The sequence below is a fragment of the Beta vulgaris genome, chromosome 1, assembly GCF_026745355.1.
Source record: "Beta vulgaris subsp. vulgaris cultivar EL10 chromosome 1, EL10.2, whole genome shotgun sequence".
Taxonomy (NCBI): Eukaryota; Viridiplantae; Streptophyta; class Magnoliopsida; order Caryophyllales; family Amaranthaceae; genus Beta; species Beta vulgaris.
Window position 1 is genome coordinate 40551939 of NC_079202.1, and position 5622 is coordinate 40557560.

The 5622-nt window shown below is 32.6% G+C and overlaps 1 long non-coding RNA gene across 1 annotated transcript; it reads left to right on the forward strand.

Moving 5' to 3' along the window:
- Positions 1-290: 290 nt before the first annotated feature.
- LOC125497060 (uncharacterized) lies at positions 291-5244 on the forward strand. Its single transcript, XR_008968605.1, has 2 exons — positions 291-1321; positions 4981-5244. It is a non-coding gene; the product is annotated as an uncharacterized LOC125497060 (long non-coding RNA).
- The last annotated feature ends 378 nt before the right edge of the window (positions 5245-5622 follow it).

A 5622-nucleotide genomic window follows, 5' to 3' on the forward strand; every position in this document is an offset into this window, starting at 1 on the left:
TTCTTCATTAAAGATATAAAGAACTTATACCCAATTTCCTCCTTCTCATTCATATTATATCTCTCAATTCCCTTCAACAAAATAAAAGAAACCCCAAACCCCAATTCATTTTCTCTCTCTATTCACTGTCCTCCTTCTTCCTTGTTCTGTCCGTCGAATTCAAGCAAGATGCACTCATTTTTTAGTCTTTGTTCCTTCATCAAAGTTGTAGATCTCTTCGAGATATTGAATTTAGACTCAAAAATTTCTTCAATCGGAGTTCGGAGCTATGAGTTATGGTCTTTGCAAATTTGGTGTTCCTATCTTTATTTCTCTCTCCTCTGTTTTATTCCGACAATCTGTTGCCCCAATTATCTACAACATGAAATCCAATTTTGCTCTTTGTTGCTGAATCAAAGTTGTAGATCACTTTGAGCTTATGAATTTGGGCACAAAAATCACTTGATTTGGAGTTCGGAGCTATGAGTTATGGTCTTTGTAAGTTTGGTGTTCCTATCTTCATTTCTCTCTCCTCTGTTTTACTCCGACAATCTGTTTCCTCAATTATCTACAAAATGCAGTCCAATTTTGCTATTTTTTGCTGAATGAAAGTTGTAGATCACTTCGAGCTAATGAATTTGGGCACAAAAATCGCTCAATTCGGAGTTCGGAACTAGGAGTTACACCTCACACAAGTTCAGCACTGCTGCTGTACCTTGTGTTGCGCTGCTGTCGTGGTTGGCTTGTTTGCCCATGTTGTCATTGCTAACTTGTTGCCTTGTTACTGCCATTGTTGGTATTCCTTTCCATATGAAGGTATAAGCTAATTTTTCTTAATTCCTTCGATTCCAATTCAAGTGTGGTGCAATTGGATTTTATCTTATGATTTTAGAAATAAACTTGGTTCTAAATTTTGTTATTGATTAGCAAATATAGTTATGATAAGAGTTGTTAAACTTAAAGATTGAATATTTTATCTTTCTTATTGGATTGAAGCTTCTAATATGAAGTAAGCCACTTAAGTAAGTTTATAAAAACTGATTTTTATAAATTATGTTGTTTGATAATACTCTTTGAAATCAGAATGATGTTAAATAGAGATGGAATTGATGTTGTGAGTTGGATTAGTAGAATGGGTTATATATAAGAGTTGTGGTGGTTAGTTCATGGAAGAGCTTAGAAAGTATGAGTAATTCAATTTGTTTATCTAATTGGTAGTAAGGATGTTAATTGTTGTTCATATTATTGTGAGGTGATTGTTGGAGATTGATAAAGAATTTAGAGATGTCGGATCTTGAAGAATTATTATGGAATTGAGCATTCCTTGGGGAAAATGAAGGAGGTACACACATGTCCTTCCATTTTTCAAATATATTATTGATATTTCGATTGATCATATAAACTATATAAGTTGATCTTGATATGTTCTCATAAGTTAAACTTATGTTGTATAAAAAAAATGTGATTTGTGTACTATATGGTTTCTGAAATACATGTTTTTGAGTTTTAAGACAAAGGTAGAACTAAATCGCATGTTAAGTTCTATTGGTTATAAGTTATGTTGTTTTGAGACTTGATAGTATAAATTTGTTTGATGAACCATGTTTTGTGATATGAATAAGGCATGTACATTTGGTTCTAAATGAGAATTTCACTATATTTTCAATAGTTATAAGTTTGATTCTATGAGTTCAATGATTTACATATTAGGGGAATGGATAAGGTTATGAAGCTCAATTATGATTTCAGAAAAGAGTTCGTTTATATATGGTTATAATTGTATAAACTTTATAAGAGCATAATACGTAAGTTGTTGAGAACCTCGGTATCACATTTTGGTAACATTAATTCTTGTTCAAGTTTCGTGTATGAATTTTTAAGAAATCAATTATGATGTCTGATTACCCATTTCGAAATACATGCCTTAGAGGTTGGAAGATATGGGTTTGGAGTTATGGTTGTAATTTCAGAATACGCTATAACATGAGTTCTGGAGGACTATTATTTGAGTACGGAAATATACATGTAGTAAACTATGAACTAAAATAGTATGAACTATTATTAATAGGAAAATAAGTTCAGATTAAGAAGGTTACATTATGTCATAGAAGGATAGCAACAAGGACTATTTGAGGAATTTGGGTCTGTAATATTGGAAAGTTATGTCAAAGTAGTTGTGGGACAAATTAGTAGATCGAAGAGTTATGTTTGAGAATGTTAGTTATTATTTGAAAAGTGGAGTTGGGTGATTGTATAAGTTTTGGAGTGCCAACGTCAATTAATGGGTCAGTTGTCGATATAAAAATTATATGGTTCTTAAAGATCAGATGACTATAAAAGTATATTATTGGAAGTTAAATATATATAGGGAATGAGAAACACTCAAAGTCGTAACATAGAGTTAAGTAAATGAGTTTTGTAACAGTGATATCGATGTAAAAGGGCTGGAGTGATGGTTTTGGGAAGTATCAGACACTAAATTGAGTTATGTTGACTAAGTCGAGGGAAGGTGATAACTGAGTTTGGAAAACTTCTATTATGGGTATCAATGAGAAGTGTTAAAGAGTATAAAATGTTATGTATAAAAGTCAAGTTAGATATCTAATTATTTGGAAGAGAATTTTGGAAGTTCAACATTAATCTAAGGGTTAATAGAGTGGTTACAATAGCTTTGTGAGTCCAAGAGATGTTATAACCAAAATAAGTATTTGAGACGAAATATTAAATATTGAGAGTAAGATCTGAAATGTGAAGGTCATATTAGAGAAATAAAGGATCAAGATATGGGTGGTGGTTTAAAAGAATATGAAATAGAAAAGTGTAACTTACAGTATTTAAGCTATGAAAGGTCATATCTGGAATTGGATTAAGTAAGAAAGTTTAAAGATATAATTTTCTTGTAAGATAAATCAGATTATGTAAATGGATATTGGGAAAGAAAAAATAAATCTAGATGATAGAGAGCATGGTAATTAAAGTTATATAATGACAATACTAAGTGTATGGTGTTAAGGCTAATATGAGCTTCAGTACAAATACATGGGGACGTATGGTTGTGAATTATAAATTTAAGAAGGATGAGGACAACGAGTTGAGTATTGGAGGAGTGAGATATTTTGACTTGCCATAGTAATTGTGGGTGATTTATGATAATGTAATAAGGTTATATTCTGGCAATGAAAGTTCATGTATTGGGAATAAGAAAACCTTTAAGGGGAAAATTCATATCATGAGAATTTTGGAATGATATAGTTTAGATGCTATAAGTTAAAGACGGAAGTCCAGGTACAAAGAAAAATATTATGATGAAGGGAATTGCCAAATCATGTTAGAGGATACCTTATAGTCTACAAGTAAAATTACAGATTAATCGCACGAGCTTATAATTGGGTTCGATAATAGTTAATTATCTTATGAGTCTTTGAGAAACATATTTTACATTTTGATTATGTTATGAGTTCGACTGCGGAGAGACATTTGATTTTGAATACGTTTTATGTATATTACTTCCTTGAAAGGAATATTTGAGGTAAGTGAGATTATTTGATTTCGAGTTGTGTTATTATAAGATTATTGAGGTTCAGGTATTTTGGATATGTTAATTACATTTCAACTTTGTTTTGTTTTATATTAATTTACGGACGGAGTTTAAGTCGTTGATACACTTTGGAATTGAGTATGCGATACGAATTAAGAACAAGAGTATAATTAGTTTTGAAAGATATAAGTTTGTGTTATTGGGAAAAATAAGCATTATGATTTAGTGATTGTTTTATGGGGGAAAGTAAACAACATTTATGGAGCGAGATGCTCAATATGTGTTATGGAGCTGGTATTGTTCCTTTGAGTAGTCATGATCCAAAAGTTATTGAGGTTAAGTTTTGGAAATTCTAATTCGAAGTACCAAGCAGGAAGTTATGTTCATTTTAAATTCAGTATTTTTGCTGTAATTATTTTGACAAAAGTTCCAAATGTTCTTATTAACTCAGCCCTTTTGGTAAAGTTTAAATGAGCATACTAAGTGCCTATACGACTTTTACAAGCCGTAAAGAATTGATTATTTCCTTATATCTTTACACGTAACTAATATGTGAAATTGTTGACGTAAAACAAAAGATTTCAAAAGAAGATCCAAGTCTTGCAATGATTAGCAACACCATAGTAGTGGTGATTATTTTTCCTCTTCATGGATAAATATGTGTTCTTTGAAACACGTGTGGTATTGATAAACTGTGCATTTAAACTATTTATGTAAATAAACTATGGATACAAGTGGGTAAAGGCCGATACCAAATAAGGTACGGTATGAACAACAACCCTTGGAGGATGGGTGATCTCCTTTCGAACCCTCGCTGGGTGGGTGAAGTCCAGCAGATAATAAAAATGGGACATGTCCTGGTTAAGGCTTGCAAGCATAAATATTTAAACGGTGGGGTGACGACCTCCATTAGCTTAGAGACAGTCGGCTCCTTGTGTAAGGAGCCCCTTCTATTCGTGTTCGCTTTACCCAATGAAATTAAATGCTATCGACCCAAAGGGTTTTTGAATGATCTAAGTGGTGATCTTCATGATAAAAATTCTTACTTTAATACGATTGTGCAAGGATAGTAATCCTGAAATTTTTAAACAAGTACTTACTTGTGAAGCATCTGAATTCTAGCATGAATTGTATACGAATGGTCTTAAGCACCAAAATGAGGTTTTGGGATGAGCTTATGTATTTCAACTGTTGTTGAACATTGTCCTTATGGCAAGGAACTTATTATCTGTAGTATATGTATGAGTACTCTTTATTGGAACTTTCTAGTTAAGGGTTGCTGGAGTCGTGATAGAAACATTTCTAACTATTTGATTTTAAGTATTTTTGAAGTCTGGGATTGTTCCACTTGATGAGTAATAAACCGCACAACTATATTTTAAGCCACTAAAAGAATTTCTGGTTGGACAGTGTGTACTCAGTTTTTCTGATTTTGTTCTTCGAACCTGTCCTGGTGGGGGCAGGGTTCATTGTTAGTGATTTTGCAGGGTTGATGTCGAGGTCGTGGAATATGATTATTGATCAAGAAAAGAGTTTTATGTTATGAAATGGTGGCTGAGGTTAAAGTTAGATGTTTTGTTTCAAAGTATTTGTAATCTGTTATTTGATTTTCAAGTTGTTATATTGTGGGCCCGACCCACAGATCCAGGATCGTTTTTATAGGTTTAGTTTCCGCTGTAAATAAATGCAAATTCGAGGTTTGTTAAGTGTTGATTTTGTTTTGTGTATCTTAATTGTGATTAGTTAGCAGCTCGGAAGTGCGGGCTGTTACACATCCTGTTATCCGAAGAAAATTTCGAAAGCTAGAAATTGAGTTTATTGTAGGTGAACTGGAAGGATATTTAGCAGCCTTATGAATCGAACCAACCTTGAGTGAACAAATTAAGGAGTTGCAGAAAACGAATTCATGATTAGAGAAGATTCATGAAAGAGTGTTGATTGGGAAAGAGACTGGTTTTGTTATACAAGATGATGGATCACTTTGTTTTCAAGGACGATTGTGTGTACCGAATAAGATAGATTTAAAAAGGAAAATCATGAATGGAGCACATAATACCCTTTACTCTGTACACTCCATAGAAATTGCAGAGTTCGTTGCCAAATGT